General features: G+C 34.9%; 1 long non-coding RNA gene across 3 annotated transcripts; it reads left to right on the forward strand.

The window, feature by feature from the left end:
* The first annotated feature begins 13,699 nt into the window (after window positions 1-13,699).
* LOC113345983 lies at window positions 13,700-18,157 on the forward strand. 3 transcript variants are annotated; one of them, XR_003358348.1, is made up of 5 exons: window positions 13,700-13,969; window positions 14,311-14,464; window positions 14,660-17,224; window positions 17,340-17,743; window positions 17,858-18,157. It is a non-coding gene; the product is annotated as an uncharacterized LOC113345983 (long non-coding RNA). The 3 variants fall into 3 exon arrangements; XR_003358349.1 differs by lacking the exon at window positions 17,858-18,157 and having other exon boundaries at window positions 14,660-16,158; window positions 17,129-17,224; window positions 17,340-17,812; XR_003358347.1 differs by lacking the exon at window positions 17,858-18,157 and having other exon boundaries at window positions 17,340-17,812.

The raw sequence follows: 18,157 nt of genomic DNA on the forward strand, positions 1-18,157 counted from the left end.
AAGTACTGTGAGAGTAAGTGTAAGGTATGCACGACTAAAGTTGTTGATTGTAATAAAGTTTTCATTTTTCATAAATCACAGTTGAGTGAGTGTGAGCTTATTTTCAATCTCTCTTAAACCCATTTAGTCTTTTAACCCCAAAATCATTTCCAACAGCTGTTGGTAATCTAGATTTAGGTTTTGTGATAATAAGACGATGAAGGTTAGTTTTTGGTCTTGGCTTGAGGCTATGATCGGGATAGTTTTGATTCAACTGAGCTAGTGGTGCCGGTTGTGTGGTTTAGGAGGTGTTGTAATTAGAGATGGTAGTGTTCTTTGTATTGGAAGTTGGAGATGTATGAGTTGAAGATTAGATGAATGTTTAGGTTTCTCCAAAGTCACATGACATGGAAGAAGTTTAAAGATATGATAGGCGTATTAATGTTTCTAATATATCTCAATTGTATATATTGTTAGTGCTCGATTTTGTACTTATTCGGTTATTTATGTATTTGTAGGTGTTTTTGGAGAAATAAGCTTTTGCGGAGAAATTGGCTCAAAATATGGCCTTGAACCTCCGTAGATAACGTACCAGAAGCACCCCAGAAGTATGTTGGAGACACCCCAGAAATACCCCGGAAGAACCCCGAAAAAGTGCTGAAAACATCCTAGAAGAATTGCTAAAGTCACCCCTAAGTTGGATAAGGGGCACCTCATTTCAAGGCATGTGCTAAAGGGACACCTAAATTGGATTAGGGGGAAACCCATATTCAACATTTGAAACAGAAGTTTTGGCGGGAAAGTATTACAGGCTACTAGTAGATTTGTATTCGAGTTTGAAGCTGTTGTGGAGAGATTGAACTACCGATTTGATTTTTTTAGGCATGTTAATGCTAAACAGGGCAAGTATGGGCCTTTACTTCGACTAAATTGGACTAGGTATCCATTGAATCGCAGAAACGTGGCCATATCATCGGGTTCACGATAAAACAGGGAAGAACTTATGAGAAATTTGTTGTTTGGTCCACTAAACCCGATCCGGGTTAATCTGTAGTCCAGTGGGAGAATATTTTTAACCCTTGGTCCAAAAACATGGAAATGACCAGCATACCCTTCATCCAAAAACGTGTGAACCAAAAATACGATATATTTTTCGTCTCTGTATTGTGAGTTCTCCTGTATTGTTTTTCTTCTCCCTTAACTTTCTTTCTCTCTAACCTAAAACATCATCTGCTATTAATATTTTCCCTATTGATTCATATCTGATTAAGGTACAAAGTAAGATTTTAGGGTTTCCGACGTGATTGATCGATCTCACCTTTTTTATGCTTTTATATTTCATTGTTTTTCAAATCTAGGTCGTAAGCCATTAATATTTTTCCTATCGATTCATATATGATTAAGGTACGCAATAATATTTAAGGGTTTTCCAGGTGATTGATCGATATCACTGTTTTTATGCTTTTATGTTTCAATTTTTGTCAAATCTAGGGTTTCAGTGATGCAATATTGGGGATTTTTGATAACTTAGTTAAAATTTGAATACTTGCTGCATGATTGTGTTTCGACAACAGTTTAACTAATTTTTTCAAATTAGTTAAACTTCCACTGGATTATTGTGTTTTGGCTCATAACTGTTTAATACTTGTTGTAGTTAATGAAGATTATTTGATGATGCAGTTGAAGTCTCTACCAGATTCAACTGGGAGTTGCTTCTTATCGGAAGAAGTATAAGTAAATTGTTCAAAACAAATCCTTCTTTGATTCTTCAGTTTTAAGTCATTCATTTTACATTTCTATTTTTCTGTTCTCAGGACATGTCAATATGTACTGCATACAAATCCCTAATTTATGTTTGATTATGATTTTGCCTTGTAGGGAAAAAGTGATCTGTTAAGCAGTACATGTCAATATGTATTGTATACAAACCGCTAATTTATGATCGAATATGATCATATGTACATATCATTACGTGTTGTACGAACCCATACTTTATGCTTGAATAGATCATGCAATACCTATCGCTATTTACATAAGAAAAAAGTGATTCACTAACGCAATACAAATTAATATATACTGTATATAAAACCCTAGTTTTTTTGAATATGACCCTGCAGTACATATGCGTATGTAAGTAGGGAAAAAGTGGTTTGTTATGCACTACATGTCAATATGTAAACCCCTGGTTTGTACTTGAATGTGATTCTATAGCTGTGTTTTAGGTAAAAGGTGATTCGTTGATCCAGTACATATCATTATATACTGTATAAACCCCTAGTTTATGCTTGAATATGTACATATGAATAATCCCTAGTTTATGTTTGGGTATGATCCTGCAGTATATTTCTGTATGTGTTTAGGGGAAAAGTGATACGGTTATGAAGTAAATGTCAATATGTATTGTATACAAATTGATCCTACCATACGAATCAAATTGAGTTTAAAGACAAGTCAAACAAGGGATGGAGACTTCTAACAGTAACTTGCTTTTAAGTTTGGGAAACTACAATTCTCCTTATTCATTAAATCTAATATTTACAAACTTTTTTCTTAAGTACAATGTTGCGACATTTCTATGATAAGCTTTTTGACACGGGTGATACAATATTTTCTAGTAAACTATTATTTTTTTGATATACCTTTATGTTCTTTTGAAGTGCAAGATGGGTTCTCTTCTCCGTCTTCCTCATTTTCTGTCTTTGATATTTCAGGAAGTTCGAGGGCAGTTCGGAGGATTAATCTATACGGGGATGAGTTGCTTTATGCGAGGATGTAAGACAAAGCTTTATCCATTGTTTAGCAGCAAAATGTGGTGCAATACTTCCTTGGCACTCTGTTTTCTGGAAAGGAAAGTTCAGGCTCTTAACTTAGATGCCCATGTACTTAATGCACAAAGATGGAGCCATGATGTTCGTGGATGTTGTTGTAGGTAAACTATGGATACATGATGTTCATGGATGTTGTTGTGGGTTTATTTTCCGTATTCTTCTCAACGCAAAATGCCGAAAAAACTGCAACTTTTACTCAGAACTTTTTTATTACAAAAGGTTATGTAAAAAATACCAATTTTCTCTCGTACTTATAATTCTGCTACATACTAATCATATGCATTAACCTAATATAAAAATACTATGAAAAAGTATAAATCCTTATCTACTGGTAGTACATATCTTCATGTAGTGTAAAGCCTGGCACGCAAAAGAAAATTCTGCCAAAAATATAACTTAGCCGTCTTTAGTACGTATTGATATGTGATGGTGATAACCCAGTACATACCGATATGTATTGGGTATCAGACGCTTCAAATTGATGTGTGATGAGATAATCCTCCCGTCTTTCAGGCTTGATGCCTGCAAATTTTCCAACTTTTGTAGTTGATCTTTATAGCCATAGACTCTGTGAGTCTTCCATTGTTACAAATAGATCGTGTATTTCTCTGAAACATAATAGGAGTTCCATGGGCATCTGACGACGAAACGGCTTCCACAACCATTTCACATGTTATGGCCACAGGTCGCGAAATTCTTTGTTCTTACAAACACCACCATTCTTGCCACCCCCACTTGGATATATTCAAAACATTCAGATGCAGATACAAAACAATATCTAACTAAATTAACCAGGTAACCTAAAGAATACTGCCTGCTTATTTGTTACTTTCCATTGGGTGATTAGTTAATGGTGTCTGCAATCAATTTAAACCCCAGAAAAATTTAAAATCAAAACAGAAAACCGCAATATGTATACACATGTGCTAAATATACTGTAATGTACTGAATAAAACTTAGTAGATATCAATATGTAATGAGGGAGAAGTAATAGATATCAATATGTAGTGACTGAAAACCTAGTCGATACCTATATATACTGAGTGAAAACCTAGTAGATATCAATATGTACTGAATGAAAATCTAGTAGATGTCTATATGTACTCAATGAAACCTAGTATATTTTTATTGTCATGTGTAGAATTAATCACAGTTTCTGCAAAGAATGATAAGAATATCATTCCCTATTCCTCCGAGCTTTGAGGGATGGAAATTTAAAGTGTTATCTTACCGGATACTGGTCAGACCAAGTAACTTAATACCCTTGCGACAAACTTGTAATACTCTTTGGTTACCCAAGTACTCAATGGCATTGAACCTATGACAGTAAGTAAGACCATACGGAACTGGAAAATCTTCGCGAGGAATGCTCTACAGTAAGAATCACGGAAACATATCCAATCTCTGAAAATATAAAAAAAAACATGAAACATTAGCAGCTATAGTATTAAGTAAGTATACTATTTCTGGTAGATATTGATATATACTGAGCAAAGCTAGTTGATATTACTCGCTACATATTTATGGGACATACAAATTAACTAAGTTGAGGGCACACTAATGTTGCTGAAAGATTACCCGAAATACCAAAAGTTGGTTTCCTGCTGAGTTGAGGGCACTAAATAGATCTTCTTCCTATCATATGTCAACTTCCGCAAGTTGTACCTCTTGCTGGCCCTCGGGTTTCTTTGAAGTAGTACATATTGTTATGTAGAAAGTAAGAACCCAATACATATTGTTATATAAAGATAAAGAACCCAGTACATACTGATATGTACAAAGTCAAAACACAATACATACTGATATGTACTGGGTGAAAACCTATTATATATATAATTGATAGGTACCGCGTGAAAACTTTGTAGATATCACATTTGAAAACTACATACAATTGAAGTGCTCCATAAATCAAAGACATTTTACAATTGAAGTACACTATAAATCAAAGACATTTTAGAGTTGGACTTCAGGAATTTAAGTAGTAGATAGCATTAGGGGGTAGGAAATTACATGCAATGGATTTTTTTTTTTGCTCAGCCACAACAGTCACAGGTAGTATTCCCACCTCTCGTTGTTGAATAGTTTCACCGACACAAACAACCACTTTCAATTTTCTAGAGTGTGTATATGTAACTTTCTCTCCGACGAACGGCACAACCATATCTCAAAAACAACAAAAGAACAACCTGCAAAAACAACAAAAGAACCAAATTATAATTGCTTTTCATCACAAAAACAAACACATATGTGGCAACCACTACAGATGCAGAACATACATATTAATTTCAGTACATCATACTGTTGAATAATATATACCATCATATCAAACCTACGTAAAAAAAAGGCCTAATTTCATTTTCACATTTTGAACCTTTGATGTGTAAATTAAATCATCTAAGAAAAATCAAAATTTGAGTATAAACCATCGTTTGATGAGATATTAGGAATCAAACTACTTACGGGCAAATAAAGTATCATATTCTTAGCATCTTGAATCCAAAATCTCCATACGTGCAGCCAATTCAAACGGTGCTAAAACGAAAAATCATTTGATTTCCATCTTTTCACTAACCCATTCAATTCCTCCTCCCAAAAATCCCCAAATCTGAAAATAAAATATAATCGAACACCAGATATTGATCAAATTTTACATTAAAACGATGAGAAAGTTAAACTGATCACAAATATCCACTCTAATTTCGAATAAAATAAATGAGTCGAAAATTATAAACCCTAAAATGAAATTTCCAGAACTGTTTTTCATTGAAACAAGGATACACCTAGATGTTTCATACCAATATTAGAGAGATAAGAGGAAGGATTAGCTTTTTCAATGATGATGGTGATGCCTATGAGATTTCCATGTTTCTCCTGAGGCAATTTATTCTGATATCATACCCAGAGATCCTCTTCAATATTGAGAGACGATAAACATAATCTGATCTGCTATTATCCCAAGGAGGGGTAGTTCTGCCTTTTAGAAAATGCGGTTTATATTATTCGCACGTGTAATGTATCAGGGATTAATATTTTTAGTCCAAAATCATGAATTTGGACTAGCGGTTAAATCAGTTTTATGGGTGGACTAGTCATTAAACGGATACTCAAGTTTAGGATTAACCAGTAATTCCTAGAGAACTTATTCTCGTATTTTTGGATTGGATTTGGGTGAGATTATGTGGGAGACTTTCATGGGATAGAATTCGTATTAGTCTTTTTTTACATAACAGGGATGGTGATAGAGTTTGAATCGAAAAAGGAGGAGACCCACACGAGTTTGAAGAAAACAGAGGTGATGGAAGTTTCAGGATTGTCTTTAGCTATATTTGGCAGTTACGTGAAGTATAAAAGGAAGATAAATTTATCTAGAGTTAGGTTCATCAAACCTGGAAAGAATATATTCTCCAAGATAAGTTTACGTGAGAAAAATACAGGGAAAGTCCGTGACTTCCGGAAAAATAAAAGAAAAGATTTTCTCGGTATTTATGGAGGCTGTGATGTATATATAAGGAGTACATGAGTCATATAAGGGATATCAAGAGAGTTGGGGTCGAGCAGAGGCTGAGAGACGAAGAACAAGAAGTTGCAGGAAATCTTCCTGCTGCTGCACGAGGAAGAAGAAGAAGACGAAGACGAAGACGAAGAAAAAACTTCCAAAGTCAGTCGTTCCTCAACAAGGTCAACTACAACAGACATGTGTCGTTCATCTACAACAGAAACAATATATCGTTTATAAGCAGCACTTGAATTGTAACAGTGACAAACTGCTGTTTCATATTTCTTCAATAAAAACACCTATTAAGCCATGGGTTATTATTTTGTGTGTGTTTTTACCATCAAGAGCTAAAACCCCAACACTGGATGACGGAGGAAGCCTTATTTCTCAAACGTTTTGTAACTATAATCGATTTTTTATGACTTTTGCACTTGTTTTTATCGTTTTATGCTTTTTATTAATTAGTTGTGATTTCGTTTGATGGTGTATGCTTAGACGTAACAGCTTTTGATGCACCATGCTTGTGATTTACAATCGATGTTTTACAAAATCTATTTTTGGCAAATAAAAGAGTCAACAAAAGAACTAGAATAGTTATGAGTCGTTATATGAACTAATTGAATGTGATTAATGGTGGAATCCAAAGTCCTAGTTCTCTCGTTATCGTGAAAAACTTGTATAAATATTTACTTTGTTTCTATTTTTGAGTCTAGAATCGAGTCTACACAAGTCCGAGTGAACGACACTCTACTTACAACTTTTAAAATTACATCAAGCTATGAATGTAGAATGGGTATTGCCTGAAAGCTGAATGAATTGATGTTCTTATGTTAAAATGTATATTGAGAATGTAAGAATTTTAGCTCAAGTGAAAATGAAATAGAGAGTAGGCATATTAGTCATTCCAGTCAGATAACTGACTGGTCTAACCTTAGATGACTCGTTTGTCTGGCTGAGTTAACTCATTAACCAGACCTGACCAGAAGTGACTCAGTGAATTGGACTGAGTTAGATCGTTTGACTAGACTTGACTTTGATTATTGACCTGATCTTGGGCGTTGACCGTTAATTGACCCTTTTGACTGTTAGAGACCGTTAGTTGACCCTAGTGGACCAGGCCTTGTGTAATGGGATTGTTAAATGGACTTGGGCTTAGGATTAGTTATCATATGATGATGTTTTGGACTACTTATGTTCTGAATTAGCCTTTGTTTCCTTCTACAATGTTATAGATAGTCATAAAACATATCTAATAGACTATAGAACCAATATAATTCAATTAGTAAACCTTAGATATGCTAAAGATAAAGAATGAGAAAGTGTAAAGACATAAATTAGATTAGAACCATTATATAGACTTGTATGATTCTTGTGTGAGCCATTTGTCTAGATTCTTAGAATTCTTGTGTGATTAACAATTAGTTTATTTAACAACGATCAATTCAAAGGATGAACCAGTGGATCATGGATCTCGAAGTAGGCGTGTCCTGTCATCAAAAGAGGTGGGAATTTATATTTAACTCTTTTGTGATTATTGTTGTTTTATTTAACAAAAGTTTATGTTTAACAAGTTCATGCATTATCTGATTGTGTATTCCATGTTTTATTTAATTTTGAGTTCCGAAAGTACTATTGATTCTTTTAATCTTTCCATTGCTTGGAAAGAACCTGTAATGCTTTGTTTTGTCTTCATGAATTGTTTGGGAAATAAGAATTTCCATGTGTGTTATATAGGATATTGCTCCTTCATTTGTATCTACATGAATTCAACTTTTATGCTTATGATGTGTGGAATTTGGCAATAATATAAACTAATACGGTGTGGAAGGAATTGGTCGACACTCAATACATACATTGTTCGAAGAAGGGGTTAGTTCCGTATACATGATTTTTTACCTCTACAAAATTGGTTGTGTAACTTGTGTTTTAGTGTTTTGGGAAAACATGGATTGTTTTCCAAACCATGCCAGTGATTACTTAAAAGTTAAATGTTATTTCTACTGGGCACCCCTTTTAGGGACGATGTGCTCAATCATTCCCACTTTCAGTTTCAGAGACAGATCAGAGTTGCACAACGAAAGCTTCAAGGGTTCAGTTCGTTAGTTGATTAAGTTCTGCTATGTTTATTATGTTGTATAATTTTTTTGTAAATTGGATGACTATGAAATATGTATCATCTGAGAGGCATTCTTGTATATATATTTCAGAGAGGGGTTAGTTTTGGGTTAAGTTTTGCAGCAAATTTAGTAATTGAATGTTTAAGTAAATGTTTTAGATCCTTAGCGCCTCTTTATTTAGTTAATCTCTCGGTTTAGACAGCTGCTAGCTTTGGGGATCTACAGGAACCTTGAACTGTCTTATCCCATGCTTTTGCTATCTCATCCTTAAAAGTTCTATCATATAACCAAGTGAAAAAGAATTTGAAAGGCTTCCATAATTTAGGCTGAGAGTAATTAGTAACCAGCATGATGGGACAATGATCACTTCCATTCTGACTTAAGTGGAGCAATTGAGAATCTTGAAACTGAGAATTCCAATATGAATTAACTAAATCCATACCAATTTTTGATCTCTTTTTACCTGTGCCTCTATTATTACTTGACCAAGTATGTTCTGTACCAATGAAACCCATGTCTTCTAGACCAACTTCTTGAATAATAGAATTAATTAAGCCATCACTAGAAGTAGAAGCACCATTATCTGACAAATGAAAATTCAAGTCACCCAAAAGGACCCAAGGTTGAGAAATATTAACCCCAATATCTTTAATGAATTCTCATTGTTCTTTCTTTTTAGTATAATTACAGTATCCATAATGAAAGAACTAACCATTCTTGTTGACTTGGTTCACTCTAAATAACTGCATGAATCATATTGTTTTCACAGCTAACAATGTCACAAATAAAGTCATTTTTCCACAATAGTACTAAACCACCAGAAAGACCAGTTGGCTTTAAGTACCTAGCATTGGGATATCTAAGAGGTGCTAGTAAAGACTTCATCTTGTCTTTAGTAACTTTTGTTTCACAAAGGAATATCAAATCTGGATTTTGTGTTCTAATAAGGTCTCTAAGATGGTCTGTTGTGGTCTGGGTTTTAAACCTTGAACATTCCAGGCAATGATTCTCATGTTGTAGATTTTTAAAAATAATATTTGAAAAGTCTGCAGTTCTTAAATTTTTTGCATGAAAATGGTCAAGTGAAATGCAAGGAAGTTGGTTTAGAAACTTGTGGTTAGCATGCAAAGCTTTAAAAGAGGTAATATCCCTTAGCTGAAAATCGCATACAATAATAAATGATTTACTGATATAGCAGATCCTAAACGTAATAAATGCAACAGAAAAATTATGAAACTGATAATTTAAATGTTCAAAGTGAGACAAGTTAAGAGATACATGATCCTCCTTTTTTGTGTGTGCTGAATGGTTATCTTTCATCGTGACCTCGTGAGTTGTCTGGATGGTTATGTTGGCATCAGAATTGGCATTAAGTGATGAGGACTCATCTATGTCAGTAACAGAAGCACTGATATTTTCAATCTTGTGTCTCTTTCCTAGTCTACTATCTTCTTCAGTGTCTTGGATTTCATTGATGATTAAGTAATCCAAGTTGACTTTTTCTCCATCTTTAGGTGGAACAAAAACAGTAGATTTGGAAACTTTCTTTTGAGTCTTCTTAACAGCAGGAGCAACATTCCTTTTGATAATTGAAATATTCTTACGAATATTGCTTACTTTGCCCACAAAATAGGGTTTTTCATGAGCTTTCTTTAGAAAAATAGTTGCATCCTTATAGGCACCTGTCATTTGATTGACAATGTAACACTCTTTGCAAATACTCTTAGGTTGTCTCTCATAAAAGAATTTATACCATTTGGTTGTTCCAGCATTAGTAATGCACTTTACTCCTCTTCTCATAGGAATAGAAAGATCCACATTCACACATACTTTGGCAAGGTCACTTCCAACTGGTATAGCATCCTTTGGTTCAATTGCAACTACTTCACCCATTATTTCTCCAATTTTGGTGACCCATGAGACATTCATGTGTTCAAGATGAAGAAACTTTAGTTGAATCCAAAAGTGTTGAAAGCCCCAATGTTTTTCGGTGTCGATCATACCAGGTATATAATCATGAACAACTAAAAGAAAATTGTTAATATTCCAAGGCCTTTCTTCAGTCACTTTGTTTAAAAAATCCCGTTGACTGAATTTGAAGATCATGAGATTAGGTTCCACCTCAACTACTCTTAAGTCTTCCGGCTTTAAGAAAGGCCAAGTAAATCCAATGTATTTCATAATTGTATTATAGTTCAGTCTCTCTTCTATGATGATTTTCCCGACAACGCAATCTTCCCAGTTCGAATCTTCCTCTTCATTGGTTCAATTGCTTTGTTGAACAACTACAACTTCATTAGTATCACCAAGTTCCAGTGTAGCTTTGAACTTATTAACCATATCTCCAACTTGACTGGAATTTCCTTCCTCCATCGTAATAGTATTTTTTGTGGATTGCATATTCACAAAACCGAGGATAAAAGAATTGTTTTGGGAGGAATTGATAGAATAAACAGAATTTAACACATTGTGATGACTAGGGTTTTTAGGATGGAATTGGTAAAGAGACGCTGAAGGAGTTGAATGCGAAAATACTGCATGGTATTTAATATGGAAACAAATATCTTTGGAATGATTGTTGAAATGGTAAGTAATGCCGATGGAAAAACCCATAATAATAGCAATCGGGTACCAAAAATATCGATTGGGTTTGAATTTTCGGAAATTCAAATTTTTTGAATTAACTTGAGAGCGGGATGAATTGTTACTAGAAATCGGTGATTAGTTATAGATAACCAATCTGCAAACGCAAAGCAGGGGAAACTAAGTGATTAGTTATACATAAGGTGAATATAAAAAACTTGAGAATTGGTAAAAACTTTTTTAAAAATTATTTAAAATGAGTGATTATAAAATTAACCAGTACGTATATGAACTGACAGGGATGATATAGAACAAAAAAATCACAGAAACATTAATCAGGAAGAATTAAAAACAAAGAAAAATTTGAAAACTGAGTTGACTCAGTTGTCGCCTGATTTGAAAAGCTGACCCGGATCTTACGCAACGAATGTAAAGTGAACCCTATAATAGGTTTCAAACTAAAAACAAAAAATCGAGATGGAAATTAAAATAAACAAAGCCAAAGGCATTTCAAATTCGTGAAACAAAGTTCAGGTGGACATCGCTCCCTACCCCACAAAGCTAACACGAGACTCTAATTTGTGTGTCCTGTATTTTAGTTATGTTTGTGAAGAATATTTGAACCAGAAAGAAGCAGAAAAGTTAAGGGTGGTGGACCAAAATTGATGGAGCGGCAACATCTAACCATTGATTGTTGTTTTGGGTCCCATTCAGGGTTTTAAAACCCCACATCTGTTAAATCCCGTGGTGAAAGGAAAAAGAATAGTAACCTAGAAAGACACCTAGATCTTAAATGACCGAAAAAACAGTATGACCCTTCCGATATTTTCTCAAAGTTTCGGAAACGCCAGCCTTACCGAATTTTTACCGCGAGCAAAAATCCCGACTCTAAGAGCATCTCCAACATAAGTTGAATCTCTTTTTTTAGTGATACATAGAATTTTAGACTCCGTTTGACAGAAATCCATCTCCAATAATCGGGTTTTAAAAATTAGGAGGGACCAATTATTAAATATTAAGGTGTTCAAGAAAGTGTTATCTACACCTCTGGCTCCAACTCCACATCAAATTTTTCACTAGTTTTTAAAGAAAATTCTCTACCGTTGGAGATGGTTTTTTAGATATGAGTAGGGATGTGCAGTGGACGGAGGATTGCAGATTAGGGGTCACCCACAACCAATCCGTCAAAGTTGCGGATTTGGAAAATCCAACCGTGACCGACCCGATCACCCGTGAATTTTACATCCGCGGATCACCGGATGCGGATTAACCGTGGATTTAGTCGGGAAAGAAAACGTAAAATAAATAAAAATACTAAGTTCAGAAACAGTAAACACTGATTAGGAGACCTCCCTCCTTAAAATCCTCCTCAGACGATGATAACAGGAATGTCACTCCATAGGACTCAAAATCTTTCAGACGAAGATATTGTTGTATTTTTTTTTCCATCTTAGCAAGGGTTTGTTTTTGCTCCCACCGCTATTGTTCTTTTGTCAACAAAACATGTAATCCACAAGCATGTTGTTTATAGTTTTCAAAGGCCTCGATAGATGAAGACTGTGTCCTATCAAACTAGCAATGGGGTTATTTTGACCTCAAGATCAACATGCTTAGATATCCAGCAGATACTGGATAATGTGACGGGTAGACTTATAGAAGATTGGACCTTGAATTTAATATAGCCTGGTGATTGTAATGAGAGTAGGATATTGGTGACTGGAGTTCATTGACACATCAGGCTACAAAGGAAGGTAGAATGAGATGGTTAGTAGCTAGCAATTGAGCTTGATCTTGTCATGCACAAGGACAAGTTTGAAATTTAATCCTCTAAAACTCCCGCGAACGGCTCAACCGTTATCAGATATGCTGAGTTATCTTGTTTCAAAATCAAATTGCTCGGAATGAATAACCTTGGCTTAGTAGTGTTGCGACCTTTTTCTACTGTTGCCAAGGACTCTAGCCGATAAACTAACTCTGCAAAAGACTTTTAAGGTACAAAGAGATCTACAAATGAATTGGCCCTGGCTTCTCATAAACCAGCACGACATCATGTGCTACAGATCAAATGGGTGCCGATCCAGTAGGAATCATGGAAGAGAGACATATGGGTTTTGAATCATCGATTTAGGTTTCTGAGTTTCTCTCATGATAAAGAAGTTCATATATAAAACTCAAATTTCCAATATTATCCTTAGTAATATTATGGACACGGCTATATTAAATTCCCTTACTATCATATGGTGCGGGTGAATTCGTGAATTTACAAAACCAACCGCAACCAAATCGCTAAATCTTGCGGATTTGAAAACTCAATCGTGTCCGTCCCATAAACTCTTGCAGATTGGTTTTCACCTGCAATTTTATAGACAGTCACAGGTGAAATCTGCGGTTTCGGGTTTTCTGCACACCCTTAGATATGAGATCTTATATTTATTTTATGTGTAGATCCCATGAATCAAAAGATTAAATTAAAAATTAAAAATTTAAATAGGATTTTTTTGCGCCATTTTACTCAGTTAATAATTCCAATACTAAAAACGCAATGGGAACCATCCATTTGTCCCTCTGCCGATTTTGCGGGATAAAAATTGGGAGGTGTCGCGTCTCCCTCGAAGTTTTAACTCTAAAGTTGGAGAGGTAATAATCCCAATCCACTGTGCCACAGGACCCACATTTGAAAGGTTAATTCCCACAGTCCCATTCCAACTGTCTGGCAGACCCACACTTAGAAACCAAAATCCCTTTTCTCCCAAAAATCTTATCTCAACAATGGCGGCAACATCAACTCACCCACGCAATCTTCGATTTCCAACAAAGGGTTTTTAGAAAATCTTGATTTCAGAAAGTATGAGTTACCAAAATCCAGGGGTTTTGGACTTCAACAGAAATTTTATTGCTTCTGGTATTAAAGATAATAACAATGCGGTCTCGACCACTGAATCTTCACCTTCGTGGGGCAGGTCTAGGTAAAGTAAAGTAATCTAATCAATTTCATTTTTTTTTGAGTGAGTTGCATTATTCTTGAATTCTTCTGGGTTGTCATTTTTTGACCTAGTTTTAGGTTGATGTTTGTATTTGGGTTTATAGAATATTGAAATAGTAAGAAATTCATTTTGATTAAAAGTTTCCATCGGAGAATGAAAGAATACAGTGATTGATTGTGTTATGAACTACATTCGTATACATACCGGTTCTGAGAAGGAGCAGCCTAGTTACTATTTGACACTTTGTTTCATAGAAAAGTTCATTTATACCAGCACCAGTTTTCTATGTTTTTGCTAAGACTGAAATTTCGTTAAAAATGCAGGACGTCATACAGTTTCTGTATCTGTTGGTGATGAAAGTGGAATGAGAAACTGAATTGCGGGAGTATTTTCTAGAAGCTAGGGGTTACAGTTTAAACATATACTTTAGTTCTTTTGACCAAAGCCTTTTGTCAAGTCTCAATTCTTCTTCTTCAAGTAAATTATCCCTTCTCTATCTCTCCATTTAAATACCTTTTGTAGTGTTTCCTTTTTTCTAGTGGGTTTGGTTTTGGATTTGTTGGTTCAATTGGCACAAGATACAGTTGACATTATATCATTTAACTCAGTATTGTATTATATAAAAGAAGAGTAATGGTTAGCAATTGAGAGGATTATTATTTTTTGGTGCAGTTTAGAGAGAGAAATGACATCACATCAGGGTCCCGATGATTCTGCACCGCTCGTATTGGTACTCTTGTTGGGTTTGTTGTGTTCAGAACTGATGAATTTGTGCTGGTTATGAAATATTGGTAAGACCGTTTTCTTTGCAACTAGTAGTATAAGAAACCAAATTTAGTAATGCATGTGGAAAGATTACCTGGTTGATCCATACCGAATGCTCCTAAACCTGCCACCAGTATACTATGTCTATGTTTCTTTAATTTTCCATATGATGAGATGTGCTGTTATACGAAATTCGCAAACATGTGAAATCTGAATGAGGCATATGATTTAGAAATTCAATTAAGATGTTTTATGATCTTTAGGTCCATTTAAAAAGAATCTGAATATTCAATTAAGATGTTCGACGAAATGTCGCTGTATAGCTGGTTTAGTTTTAAATTGGGGTTAGGATATAATGTCATTAACTATTTCTTAAACTCATTTTGGTAAACAAATCAAGTGCGTTAATTACCTATTCCATGACCCTGAGCCTATTTGAAGACTAAACGATTCCTTTTACAAAATCATTACTGTAATTCAATGCAAATTTTATAGAAGTAAAGCTCAAATTTTGCGCATTAAAGAGGTCACGTGCACAATCTTCTATATCTGTTGTAGGTTCAGTATATTTAGGGCCCCGAATCCCCAAGAGCAAGGAGATTATGCAAGTAGCTAACCATGTTCTCCCAAATTTCGCATATCAGATCACCAAAGCCCACATGTTTCTTCATTGCTTTCGTAGTATTTGATTTATGCTCGGAATGATTATAATATAAATTGTCACAATGTTGATTTCTTTCTCCCAAAATCTACAATGTTGATTTATGCTTTATTCAATTGCAATTTGCCGATGTTTTCAACTAAATTCTCTAAGAACCTTAGAAATTCGGAAAGATGACCATGACTAGTTAATTCTTGTTCTTCAGAAATGTTGAGCTGCTCAAGGCTGTTTTAGAACAGTGCACCTCATCTCACGAAACTCAAATACAGTTTTATTGATTGCATTATGATGGGCTAATGTTGATAGTCGTAATACACAAGAATAAAGTCAATAAATATAATATAAGCTTATAGATCTTGAGATATCTCACTCTGACACCTAAGCAGTACAGACCACATTTGAAAATCAGTAAGTCCAATATCTTTAGCACGGTTTTCAATTGTTTTTGTGAGCCTTCTTTACCAGCAGGGTTCTGCGCTAACATAATGTTGTCTAAATAGATTACACCACGACCTGCAATATTACTGTCTGGCACTTCAGGTATAATGAATTCAACAATAATCACTTTCCCATCTTTAAGGTAATGCAGCTTAACAATTATTCAAGATTTTAATACTGTGTTCGTCACTCCAATCATGAAGAATCCATTTCATGAAAGTTGCTTCTGCATTTGGACCACTGGCAAACATGTCACCACTGATTTGCTTGATACCTGGGAATGATGGGGCGTCTACGATTACGTGTAGTAAGTTGAAGTTAATATCTGTAAACGTACATATGAAATGCGTGTGTCAGTTACTGAATAATATGTATCCATTAGGCTCATAAACCAAAATTAGGTAGAAAAACAGAATTCATTCTGTTGTTATATTGCATCACCTAATGTAAGATAAATGATCAGACAAACCTTTGACTGTGGGGTATGGTATTTTAGATGATCATACTAAGGCTTGCAACTAGACTTCCAGCTACGATTTCTCTAAACCATTGTAGGTTTCAAGGGTTTTGTTCATGGTGATAGTTGTTTGATCAGACTCTCCCTTGTTGAATACCTTGTTGAACTTGAGGTCTGTTCCATGGTATTCAAATGCTGCATACCAGAAAGCTTTGTTTAGTGAAATTCCTCCATTTAAGGATTGCATCTTTCAATTGGTACCTGAAAATGAATTTCTGAGACTGTCAGGCCTGCACGCTGTATGTAGGATGGTTCCATTGGTTAGTCCTTGAATTTATATGACCGTGTTTATATAACTACAAAGATCGGACTTAAAAATTAATTTGCAGCAAACAGTGCAGTCTAATTAGTAATGTCACTGCAGATTCGATTGGTTAAATTTTCGATCTTTATGTATCTAGTGCCTCTGTAAATTATAGTATTTACCATTCTACAAAAAATATTGTGATATCCATTTGTAGAATGTCTTAGAGATTGGTATTTCATCTTGATTTCCCTTATTAACTACCTGTTACTGGTTTCTGTGTTTTCTGTTATGACTTGTTCCGCCAATCAAAATTTTGTCCTCTCTGGAACTGCCTTCAAAATAACAGTCTCTTCTTAGGAATTTGTAGAATGATAAATATTTATGTTGACGAGGGATTCAGTTCCGCTCTTTCTTATCTTGGTTTATAATCAGAGGGTTAAGCTATCTCGATGGAATCAATTTTCTGTTTATTCAGGACTAAATTCAACGTTGATGTGGTCTGAACTTGTCCAGGGACTCGCGAGTAAAATTCACTCATGAATGTAAATACTGCTTGATAAATTGTTGATACAGATGAGATGCAGCAAGATTGTGTGCAAATGGATTATGGTCAGTCAGTTTGGTTTATGTGCATTCGATTTTAGTGTTGGGATGTTGTCCTGTCCTGCATCTAGTCGCTTCACTTGGAATTAACACAGTTTTGAAATTCTAAAAATGATTTTAGGAGACTTGCTTCAAAAGGTGAGCTGCATCCTATCTGACTTCTTTGGCATCGGCATATCAATACTGATGGGATAACTGGAGATTTCAGATAAATATATAAATCCATGAACTCAACACCAGATGTCTTCAGAAATTCATTAAAGATGTTAAAGATTGAACTTTCCGGTCTATTAGTTCCCATTCTCAAGACAAACATCACAGGAAAATTTGGTTCTTGATCTTCAAGATATTCTTCGTTGCTTTTGACAACATTTGTAACATCTCGTTCGGGTTTGATCCTGATTCCTGCCTGCGTTTCAGCTTCACTTGATTGGGACGATTTTGCTATTGCCTTTGAAGATGCTACACAAATTAGCCCTGAGACTTGATTTGGTTAATAAACCAGCCTATTATTTAGGAACGGAGGTAATAGTGTAAATTGAATAATTACCCTCACTTTTGATGGGCCTTCATAAATATCCTTACTACCCTAAAGTTTATTATCTCTTTCCTCTTTGTATTTTCTTGTTTCTTCTGCAGTGATATTGATATACTATCTTAGCCTGGCCAAATTAGAAAAGCAAAGTAACTGTTTTTTCCAGAAACAGGGGGAGTATAAATCATCATCATCATCTTTCCCTACAAGTCTCATCATCATCTTCCCTGTAAGTCTTCAACAGATTCGATATAACTCATCACTGTACTCAGTGTAGTATCCGAGCTATATCCATAATCATATACTTTTAAGCGGCAAGAGCCCAAGAATTCAAATGTAAAATCTTTACCGCCGGCCACAGTGCAAGGACGGACCCAGGTTAAAATGAATCCAACATCTTCATC

The sequence above is a fragment of the Papaver somniferum genome, unplaced genomic scaffold, assembly GCF_003573695.1.
Source record: "Papaver somniferum cultivar HN1 unplaced genomic scaffold, ASM357369v1 unplaced-scaffold_85, whole genome shotgun sequence".
Taxonomy (NCBI): Eukaryota; Viridiplantae; Streptophyta; class Magnoliopsida; order Ranunculales; family Papaveraceae; genus Papaver; species Papaver somniferum.